The 12,178-nt window shown below is 40.3% G+C and overlaps 1 long non-coding RNA gene across 2 annotated transcripts in view; it reads left to right on the top strand.

The window, feature by feature from the left end:
- Window positions 1-4,995: 4,995 nt before the first annotated feature.
- The window catches only part of LOC134299717 (uncharacterized), a 51,439-nt gene continuing 44,256 nt past the window's right edge, over window positions 4,996-12,178 (top strand). For both annotated transcript variants that reach the window (XR_010006966.1, XR_010006965.1), the window contains exon 1: window positions 4,996-7,324. This is a non-coding gene — a long non-coding RNA (uncharacterized LOC134299717). The remainder of the gene's footprint in view (window positions 7,325-12,178) is intronic.

The raw sequence follows: 12,178 nt of genomic DNA, 5'->3' as shown, positions 1-12,178 counted from the left end.
TGTAAGGCCTTCTCGCGGACCACCCTGAGAATTTCGGGGGGGGGGGGGGGCTGAAGCCCCTGAAGCCACCCCCCCCCCCCCCCCCGGCTACATGCCTGGCCTGTACTGAAAAGCAAATCAAGACAATCTTAATGTTACCACAGTTTTCACAGTATTATAAAAACAGTTTTGTGACTGCAGTAGATCATTTAAGCTATTTGGCCAGAAATGGAAAGAATAGCATAGAATCATATGTTTTGACAAATGGTAGATTTGCGTGAAGCCCAAAGGAGTGGATCGACCACAAATTGGATAAAGGAAAAGGAAAAAAGTATGTCATTTTAGTCAAATGGCAGCCAATAAACCTTTTGCCGGTTGCTTGAGAGTTCTGGTTAACTGACAGTTTGCTATATATGTCTATGTGCATAAATGCTTTATGGCATGTGCATGGCATGAATGCATTTGTGAATACATATGCATGCATGCCCAAATGCGCTGTCAATATACATGTGTTTGTGTACCTTGATGCATTGTCGCATATGTGCGCATGCATAAGAAGGCACTATTTCTGGAGGTAAACTCTTGGGAAGAACACTTGGGGCCAAGTCTGGAGAAAAATAACTGGCTACTTACAGATTTCATTTTAAAGAATGCAGCTGGTCATGTGTATGGGTCCCTCAGATTATGTTTTCTCTCCTATATTTCTATAAAAGGCCTTCGGTTGCAATCCTCAGTCCACTTACCAGGGACCAGCCCCCCTTGAATTCAATAGGACAGCTTTGCTGGTGTCCGGAATAGTTCCCATGTGTACAACATTGAACAGTAATTATGGGAAAGAGCCAAATGATAGGGAACAACTACTTATTTTAAGATGCAAAAGCCCCAAACCACGATGTTCACTTTAACCATCCTGTAGTCTTGACACATCAACAGGTCTCCAATAATGTCATTTAAGGGAGACATTATAACCTATGGGCATTGGGCACATTATCTGCTTCCACTCACCAGGGGCTCAGTCCTGTTCACCTCTACTCAGAAATTAGTTCAGTGAAGAAAGTGAACAAAGTTGCAGATTTGCCCATATGTTTGGATTTGCAAAAGCCAAGAGGACTCTCTCCTGCTAAATAATCCCAGTGATTTTCAACTCCCTCCTTCCTTCTTCTCTTCTTGCCAAATCTGCTCAAAGAATGAAAACTTTTAGAAAGCATGAAGAAAAGTTGGGAGGGAATGTAAAATATTGTAAAGCACATGGGTCTTTCTGCTTTCCCGTGCCTTTTTGTTTCGGTCTCACACACACACACACACACACACACAAAACCAAGCGAGCGAGGGAAAGAAAAAGAAATTAACTAGGGAGAGATAAGGTCTGGAAAACAATCTGGACTTGCCAGGGTTGGTGGGAGCTCTGCAGGGCTGGCGTCAGGAAGTCTGCGCCGCCTTCTCTGACTGTTGATCCAGCTCTGTGCAGCTGCACGCCGCACAATTAGCTTGTAGAAACAATCCTGCTGTAGGCAGCCTTTCCCCTTCAAAGCCCTTTTCTGTACTGACCTCTATCCCCCCCCTTGCCTTTTCCACACTCACTCTCTCACACACAACATCATGATGCTGGAAAGCTAGTCACAAGCCGATCACTGTTTGGGCAACATCATCTGTGGGAATTCATTAACTCCCCCCATCCCAGAGATGCAACAAGAGATTGTTTGTCCAGAACTCAACTTACTGCCTAATATTACGATGTAACCCATGGAGGTTGGGGGGGGGGGGGGGAGAGAAGAAAAAAAATTCCCCAGCTCTATAACAAGAAACACATTGTGCGTCCTCTCCCTTTTTTTCTCTGGGAAAAAATAAAAATAAAAGGAAGAGGATAAGGCACAGTATGTGGAAAGATGGTGTAGCCAGCTTTGACAATTTGGGCTGGTTCTACCCTGTCAAATAATGCGGTTTGAACTGCATTATATGGTCAGTATAGACCTGTGGTTCCCAACCTGTGGAATATGAACCACCAGTGGTCCCCAAGAATTAAAATATCGTCCGCGGCCTCACTGTTACTAAACTGTTGCAACAAGAGCGACTGGTCTTGCGAAACCCTCTTATAGTGCTGAGGCAACGGGGATAATGGGAGGAGAGGTTGACTACACACGAAAGGAACTACAACAAGCCTCCTGACTGCTGCTTCTCTTCCCACTCCCTCCCCCTGAGTGGAGCCGTTCCATGTGGCACCTGGAAGCAGGGTTGCCTTAGTGTTTTTGTTTTTAGACCTGTTCCTGGGGTTATTTGGAGTACTGATTCAGAAAATTGCCATATCATAGACCACATCAGCTATAGATTATAAAATATGGTTTTCTGTGGATGAGAAGATGGTGACTACTGGATGGGCATATGTTCTGTATCAGAAATTAGAGCTGATGTGGTCTATCCAATGCAATTTTCTGAATCAGCATCCTCAAATAACCAAACCAAATCTAAAGTTGACCAAAAACTGATTTGTAACTCTTTTGGTACTAATGTTGGAGAGTGGTCCCTGGTCAAGTGGTCCCTGGTCAAAAAAAGGTTGGGAGCCACTGGTATAGACCCATATAATAAAGCTCAAACTGCATCTTAGAACCAGCTTTAGACATTAATTTTGACGCATTTTTTAAAAGCGGAATTGCTGGGGATGATTGTGAGACACTGTCAAGGTGCAGAATTAGGACAGTAGGCCCTTGGTATTTGATGGTGATTAAAATCATGTGAATTAAAAAAATAATTTCAGGTCATGGATGATGGGATCCATGGATGCAGAATCTATAGAGACTGAGGGCTGTCTGCCCAAGGATTCATCCCCCCCCTTTTCTAGATGTTCACTGCAATCTCATTGACCAAGGTTTCCTTCCCTCTCTATGTTCTCCTTTTCTAGATGTGCGCAGCAATCCCATTGACACCCGTCCCCCTCTAGTGTGAACTATGAGATGCTGCTGACTCATTTCCTCTTTTTTTCTCTCCTCCGCCCTTTCTTCTTGCACCCTGGAGCTCAAGATGCTTAGGACTGATAGTGGCTGAAAAGGAGAAAAGAAAGGAAGGGAGCAGGCAGCAGCGGTGGCTGATGGTGCAAATGGCACCTCCTGGAGAAGGCATCCTTCCTGCTGCTCGACTCTCTCTTGGCGCACTGAAGCAACAGTCACCACCCTGGTTTCTTTCCTCTCTCTCTCTCTCTCCCCACAGAACACCAGGCGCCGCTGTTGCGAGCTCTGGGCCACACGCCTGTCGCGTGCTGCTGTGTGTAAACTTTGTCGGGGACTCCAGTTCCAAGGCAGGGAGGGGATGCAGCGCAGGCGAGATCTTTCCTCCAACACAAAGCAGCAGCATCCTAGCTTTGTCCCAGCTCAGACTAGAGGTAGCTGAGGAAAGAGCCAGATGTGGCGTGTGAAGGCTCGTTTGCAAGGGATGTGATGTTTGCCCTTGGGATGAAAGAAGAGTGAAAGAACCCTGGGTGAACAGGCTGGAGCAAGGAGGCGCCAAGGCCAGGCCCTTTGGGCTTTTGCTTCCTAAAGTGTTGGCCTCACCATAACACAGTTCAAAGGAAAGCTTCCTTGTTCTTACAGGTTGACTATCCCATATCCGAAATGCTTGGGGCCAGAAGTGTTTTACATTTGTTTTTTCCCTCAGATTTTGGAATATTTGCATATAGATACATGATCTTGAAGATGGCACCCAAGTCCAAACATGAAATTTATTTATGTTTCATATGCACTTTGCACACATAGCCTGAAGGTTATTTTATACATAATATTTTAAATATTTTTGTGCATCAAACAACATTTAGGTACAATGATCTATCAGCAAGCAAAGATAACAATATCTCAGCCAATTCTGGAGTATTTTGGAACTCTGGATAAAGTGTACTCATCCCGTATTAGTACAGACATGTACCTAAGATGCAGTGTTGTGTGGTTTCTGGGTTGTATGGCCATGTTCTAGCAGCATTTTCTCCTGACGTTTCACCTGAAGATGCCATCCACAGATGCAGGCAAAGCGTCAGGAGAAAATGTTGCTAGAACACAGCTATACAGCCCAGAAACCAACAACACCTCAGTGATTCCAAACACCTCAGTGATTCCAAATGTATCTAAGATGTTCCGTCTGATGCTTGGAAATCCCCCCCCAGCATTCTAAGGATTCCTTATTTTAAAACATACCACTGACAGACTAGCACCTTGTGATAGTTTCTCTCTTAATGGTTAATTTATGGAAACTCTGTACATTTCATAGGGTTTTCTAAAGCAAGGAACACTCATATCCTTCTTCTGAAATAGAGCCTAGAGCCCCTAGGATTCCTTGGCAGTTGCCCATCCAAGGACTAACTAGGGCCGACTCTGCTTACTTCTAAGGTCACTTGGGTCATGGCCACGGGAAAACTGTGGTAAAAATCTTTGGACCAGAAGTGTTCCATACTTAGGATTTCTTTTGCATTTTTGGAATTGTTGCATGTACAGGGGAGTGAAAAGTTACAAAGGGATTTTAATACTTAATTCCTTTTTTGTTTTTAATTTACTATACCATGGCATCAGATGCAGTATATACAGGAAAAAATAGCATTACATTATATGTAAAATATGTTTACTCCCCCCCAACATTATTAAAACATGAAATTCATTGTTGTTTCATGTACACTTTATATACATAGTCTGTAGACAGTTTTATACACAATATTTTTAACAATGTAGTACATGAAACAGTTTGTATATACTGTACATTGAACCATCAGAAATCAAACGTGACACTATCTGAGCCACCTATGTAGACCATTTTGAATTTGGGAGGATTTCAGGATTCCAGATAAGGGATGCTTAACATGTGTGAGACACCATGGGCAGTGATAGAGGTTCTGGGGATTGGAGGTGTCATCCTTCACTGTTGAAAATTGTTTATCATAAACTGTCTTTGTACTCCATGCTTTAGAGCAGGCATGGGCAAACTTCGGTCCTCTAGGTGTTTTGGACTTCAACTTCCACAACTCCTAACAACCGGTAGTTGAAGTTCAAAACACCTGGAGGGCCGAAGTTTGCCCATTCCTGCTTTAGAGCCTTTTCCATGTGCCTGGCAGGTAGCAGTGCATCTCTTTGTGAGCCATGATAAAAGGGATCCAGACTGCTTGCATTAAATAGTGCAGATGCTTGAAATGGTAAAGAAAGACAGAAAGTTGTAATGTTAACATGCCATTAATTACATTATAATAGTAAAACAGTTGAATTTATAGCAGTCTAAAAACTCATTGATTAAAAAGCTCCCATCTGTTGAAGCCTCCTTAGTAGCCAGTATGTTAACTGAAGTCAGGAATGTTTCCTCTCTCTCTGATGTGTGTACAGTGTTCCCTCACTACTTCGCGGTTCACTTTTCACGGATTCGCTGTTTTGCAGTTTTTCAATAAACTCTAAAAGACTATTATAAATCATAAAAAATTACAATTTACAGCCTAAGGAAGGAAGGAAGGAGAAGCCAAATGGAGAGAAAAGGAGCCCAAGTGGCAATGGGAGGAGAAGAAGGTGATTTATCAACACATGATTGGTTGATAAAGACTTAAAATAGTGTATAACTACTAAAATAATGTATAAATATTAGAATAAATATAGTGTCCCTTCTTCGTGGATTTTCACTTATTGCAGGTGGTCCTGGAACCTAAACCCAGCGATAAGTGAGGGAACACTGTATATGTGTAATTTTTGTGTTATATGGGTTTATGTAAAATACTGTAATGCCATGGCTCACTGCTATTAGAGAATCATGGGAGTTGTAGTTTCACAAAGTCTTTTAAGAATTCTGTGTCTCATCAAACTATAAATCCCATGATTCCTCAACATTGAGCAATGGCAGTTAAAGTGGTGTCAAACTGTAATAATTGTATAGTATATATGCCCCCTCCCCTGTACCTGCACAGTTTCTGAGCATGTCCAGAGGTTGACTTCCTTCTGTTTAGGGACTCTACTCTGAGATAGTTCTGCAGTATCCAAACTGGAAGGGCTTGCCATAAATTATTTGGAGAGGCAGAATAGAGCTTCACAGAACCTCAGATGTGTCTTCTTCTCTCATGCCTCATAAGGCATTTACTTCTTGCTCACAATCAGGGCTTTTGCTTATGTAAATAGAAAACCAAGTATATTTAATAGAGTTCTGGTACAATGTGTTCTGGTAATTTTAAAGCATTTAAAGCTTTCTGGCACTGTCGTAATAGAATGGGTGTAGGGGAGGGAAGTACTTAAGGAAACATTTGGAAAAATGGGAAATTAGCTGGATCATATATTTTATTTTAATAAAGAAATGCATAATTATAGCCTCCTGGATCCTACCAAAGAAAGCTTATATCGGGCACATGTATACTATACAATTATTACAGTTTGACACCACTTTAACTGCCATTGCTCAATGTTGAGGAATCCTGGGATTTGTAGTTTGGTGAGGCACAGAATTCTTAAAAGACTTTGTGAAACTACAACTCCCATGATTCTGTAATAGCAGTGAGCCATGGCATTACAGTGGTGTCAAATTGCATTAATTATATAGTGTTGATGTCCCCTAAGCCAGCCTGCTCAATTGTTATGTGAATTTCAGCTTCCACAAGAACCGTGGGTTTGGGGCCCGGCACGTCAAGCTTCCCAGAAAGCCAGTTGAGATATAGAAAGGTTGAAGGCAAAATCAGAGGCTTTATTCTCAAAGGCCAATGAGGATGTCAGCGGAAATAGCACACCAAAGCACTGACATATTGCAATTACAAATACAGAGCATATTTATTAGAGGTATGCAATTTGGCCAAAAGACATGCCAAAAGGCCCCTTATTCTGTTTACTGGAAGTTACACAAAAGGGGAGGGGTGTTTCCGTTTTCATTTGGCAGAGATTTCGCCCATTGGCTACAATGGGAAACTTTAAAGGCCCAATCCTCAGCCATTTTAAGGCCTATCTGCATGAAACCTACCTCAGTTTTAGATGCCATTTACAACTGCAGGCCTGTCAAGTTTCAAAACAATTCACCAATCTACTGATTATTTTAGAATTCTTTTAAGTTTTAAACATAACATTTTTTAAAATAAGACAAACTGCAAGAGAGGGTTATGGAAATTGTAGTCGACGGTTGTGTCCATTCTCAGCCAATCAGAGCATAGGCTTTTTATTGGCTGAGAAACACAGAGAGGGAGAAACTTCAACTCCCATCATGCTCTGAGAGGAACTTTTCAATGGCTACCCTAAGCAAGGGCTGCTGGGAAAGCGAGTTCCCAGGGCCCTCTCTGGAGGACGAGGGAAGTTTCCAAGAAAAAATGGATTTAGGCTGCTCTGCGAGGAGAGAAAAAGACATGGCAGATCCCCTGCCTCAGGTATATTGCGGATTTAACTCTATCCTCTTCAGAACTGACAAAATCTGACTCTCTGAATTTGTTTTGTTGGGATTTTCATCTTCCTACTCCCTGTTCTGTTTTTGAAAATTATTGAAAAGGGCCAACCGAAAACTACAATTTTTTTCGTTAACAGTGATTTGGGCCCAGGCCTAATATTTATTGTGTATTGACAGCAATAGTTTCTGATGGGTACAGAATGTATCCAGCTAGGATCCACTCCCTGGTTGGCCCAGGACTCCATCCAATGTCATCGCTGGTTGGTCATTGTGGTGAGAAAGTAATAAACTGCCATTGGAATATTTAGAAGCTTGTATCAATCTATTGATCTGCCCATGAGAGGGGCACAATTAATTATGGGCAGAAATGGGTCTTGATATTTCACCTCTGAATAATACAATGGGTGTCAGACAAAATAAACAAAAGGGTGCTTAAAGGGCCATTTCAATGGGTGTTGCAGGAGTGGGTCTGGTTTGGGGCATATAGGGGGAAATGTTCCCAAAGGTGACCCAGATCATATCAGGTAAAATAGGAAAAAGGACTGAGAGTGTCATGGTGTATTGTGAAGAGATTATAATAATTGGGGAATCATTTTCAGGTGTGGTGAGGCAGCATTCCACAGAAATTCATGAAAGTTTATTGCAAGACAAAATTGAGAGGACAATGTGGACACTCTGTATGTCCCAATGGAGCCACCTTTCAGAATTCATAATTTTGAGGTTTAATTTTTGATCTTACAGACTCAGATCACTTGTGGTTTCTTTGATTGAGTCCATCTCTCTGGAATGTATTCTTCCTCTTGCTGCCCTCTGCCTTACCAAGCATTGTTGTATTTTCTAGTGAGTCATGTGTTCTCATGATATGGCCAGAGTATAACAGCCTGTGGTCATCTTGAAAGTTTAGGCTTGATTTGTTTTAGTGCCCGTGAGCTTGCCATTTTTTAGCAGTGCATGGTATCTGTAGAACTCATCTGCAGTATCACATTTCAAAAATTAGATTTTCTTCCTATCAGCTTTCTTTACCGACCAACCTTCGCAGTCTTGCATAGAAATAGGAAATATCATGGCATGGACAATCCTAACTTTAGTATTCAGTGATATATCTTAATTCTTCAGAATCTTGTCTGGTTTCTTCATAGCTGCCGTGCAAGTCCTAGTCTTCTGTTTTTTTTTTTTTTAACTGATGTCTTAATTTTGATTAATTTCTGAGCCAAAGTATGGAAAATATTGAGCTATTTCAATGACTTGTGCACAGTACATATTTTAGCAATCTGATCCCTAGTGCCTCTTCCTTTTCTGAACGAGTATCTGTTGGTGTACCATTAATTACTGGAGATTTATTTCCCCCAGGTGCTCATTGTTTTATTTCTACATGGTCATGTAAAGTGTTTTCCTTCTGGTGGTAGTTAAATTTTATTTCTTGGATCTTGTGGAAGAGATCTCTTGTTCTTCCTTTTTGTTCTCACATTCTTTTTCTCTGCATTGATTATCATAGTAGTTTTCTTTGTCTCATGCACAGGTTGTTATAAACAGTCGGCCTTCCATACCCATGGATTCTGCATACATGAATTCCAACATACATGGTTTGAAAATATTTTTTAAACCAAAAACAAACCTCAGTGTTGTTATTATATATAAGGGACACCATTTACTATGTCATCTAAATATATAAAAGACAAATGGTGTCCTCCCCTGCCACTAAACAACAAAAGTACAAGCCCCAGAACCTAGAAATTTGGCAGCACAATCCACCATCCTTGACCCTACGTTCCGACAACAAAAAGAAAAGAAAAATAAAGTCCTAATTAGAGGGAGAGGAATAATTGTCTTCAGCCAATTGCTGCCAGTTAGAAGACTAAGCTCCGCCCACTTGGTCTCCTAGCAACCTACTCAGGCCTCACTCTCTCTTCCACACTGCCTATAAAATACAATTATCTTATTTGAACTGGATTATATGGCATTGTAGACTCAAGCCCCTTCCACACAGCTATATAACCCATTTATAATCTTATATTATCTGCTTTGAACTGGATTATCTTGAGTCCACACTGCCATATAATCCACTTCAGTGTGCATTTTATTCAGCTGTGTAGAAGGAGCCTCATATAATCCAGTTCTAAGCAGATCATATAAGATATACAGTAGAGTCTCACTTATCCAACATAAACACCCTGGCAGAACATTGGATAACTGAATATGTTGGATAATAAGAAGGGATTCAGGCAAAGCCAATTAAACATCCCATTCCCCCACGGCCCTATCTGCTGCCAAACTGCCATCCATGTCTATGCCAGGCATCCTCAGAGATTATAAGATCTGTTTGAAAACAGACAAGTGGGGTGTTTATTTTTATTTCACCAATGATATCCAGGATGGGCCAACTCTTACCTGTCTCAGGCAACTGTGAATGTTCCGTTTCCCCACCTTGATTACCGTTGAATGCCCTTGCACCTTCAAGGCCTGCCTACTTCCTGCTTCAGAGAGGAATCCTTTGTTGGGAGATGTTAGCTGGCCCTCAGTACATCATGTCTGGAATTCCCTGATTGCTCAGTGCTGTTCTTTAGTTAACTGTCCTGATTTCACAGATTTTTTAAATACTGAGAGCCACATTTTGTTCATTCCAGGCAGGCAGGAACCATCCAGGCTTTGAAGCTATAAGGCTAATCAGTGCCAATTCCAACATTCACACTTGCCTAAAGCAGACAACAGTTCTTTCTTTCACCCATGTCATTCCACAGATATATAAACCCCACTTCCTTTCGTTACAACACATTTCACAACCTCTGAGGATGCCTGCCATACATGCAGGCAAAACATCAGGAGAGAATACATTTGGAACATGACCAGGCAGACCACAGAACTCAGAGCAACCCAATACAAAGAGAAACAAAAATAATAAAATAAATACAAAAAACAAATAAAAAATAATACAATTAAAAAACATAAATAAAAATAATATAATAAAATAATAAAATATAATACATACAAATAATAAAATAAAATAATAAAAACACAAATAATAAAAGAATAAAAAATAAAATAAATACAAATAATACAATAGAAATAATAAAAAACACTAAACAATAATTAAAAACACTAAAAATTAATACAATAAAATACTACAATAACAGAAAATAACTAAAAATAATACAAGAAAATAATAAACTATAATAAATAAAAAAGATGTTACAATAGAATTAATTAAAAAATACAAATAACGTCAAATAAAAATTCCACAACAATTTTTAACCAATACCACCACCACTTTGCCACAGCAACGCATGGCCGGGCACAGCTAGTTGTATATAATATTTGTCTGTGGATTCTGGTATCCACGTGGAAGTCCCAAAACAAACTACAGTGGATGCCACTGTAATTTCCTTCAGGGTTCTGAATTTGTAAGTACCCTTTTTGTATTGTAAATGCCAGGATTCCATCAAATGGAAGCATAGCACTTACTGGAATTGTAATGCTATAATTCTGTAGTGTGAATGGGCCCCAGGTCAAGACTAATTTCTTTCTATAGTTCATTGTCTGGTGACTTTTCTTGGATGTGTTTTTGCTGCCAGGTAGGAGTTTTCAAGTATTAAGGTAATTTTTGATATATATTGTAGCTTAATTTTTATCTCTCCTCTGTTAGTGAAATAGCTCCATGAAAATCTGTGTGAGGTGTCTTTATTTGGTATCAATCTTTTGTAGCATTCTGTGTTAGACTTTGGCTCATGTATTATGATCATACTGGATCTTTATACTTCTACATTGGTTTGAATCCTTAAAATGCTCTCTGACTCTTGCATCTAATTGTTCTGACAAGAATAATCTAATGAGTCTTGTAAAATTGATTGCAGATTCTTTTTGGTGGAATTCAAGAGTGGGCTAACTTGAAAAGAATACCTGTTGACTTTTTCTTTGGAAAAGCCCCTTCCTGTTCTACAGCTGCATGGTAGATTTCAAGGGGCAAGACCCCAAGGAATAAGAACCATACAATGCAATTTTAATTTCATTGGAGAGGTTTGGGGTGGTGAATGGGAAATTGGGTTAGTAAGGATATCTTGACAATGTATTCCAGGTGACTGAGGGAGGTGGTAGTTTGACCTTTGTTAGAGTGGCAACATAGTTTGGGGGTGGGTTAAAATTGACTTGTATAAGGTGCTGTGCATTTTTATGTTACTGCAGTAATAATATTAGCTAAAGATTTTAAGGAGGCTTGAGATTTCCAGATTATGTATGAGCTAATTCTCAGTGAATTTGGAAGCTCACTGTGCTGTATTACCTTGTGCTCCATTTTGATCCACTAAACCAGGAATGGAGAGTAATGTAAAACAGATGCTTTCAGCACAGTGACTTAACTGACACAACTATTACTGGTATTAGGGGAGTAACCATGGCCCTTATTATTGGTCATTTTCGGATATATAGCAGGGCCCAGCTGTTGCCTGTAACAATCCCGTGCAATTTCCACAATCCTGGTTCACAGAAGCATCCTTGAACATTTAGGGCTACACTCTAGGAACCATTTTCCTTAGTTTGTTTTAAACATGGGCTACAAATTTGAAATAATCCCTGGTTTAGAGAAGGAGAATAAGTGGAATGTTTGCATAAATCTAGCAATGAAGCAATTGCATTTTTTACAGTTTGCCTCTGCAGGCTAGATCAATACAAGCTGAAATCAATTCAGTATGGAAAATGTTGGTACTGGCAGGATATTTGGTTTTTGTTTGTTTGTTTTTAAACATGTCCAGCAGTTGCAGAAGATCAGTTATGTCGCTGATGTCAGCATCATTTCACCATCCTAGGCTAGAAACATAGCATAGCTTTTCTCTCTTTCTAGAGAGGT

Source organism: Anolis carolinensis, chromosome 1, assembly GCF_035594765.1.
Source record: "Anolis carolinensis isolate JA03-04 chromosome 1, rAnoCar3.1.pri, whole genome shotgun sequence".
Classification (NCBI taxonomy): Eukaryota; Metazoa; Chordata; class Lepidosauria; order Squamata; family Dactyloidae; genus Anolis; species Anolis carolinensis.
Note: the sequence above shows the minus strand (reverse complement) of the source record. Positions and strands in the feature narration are given on the sequence as shown.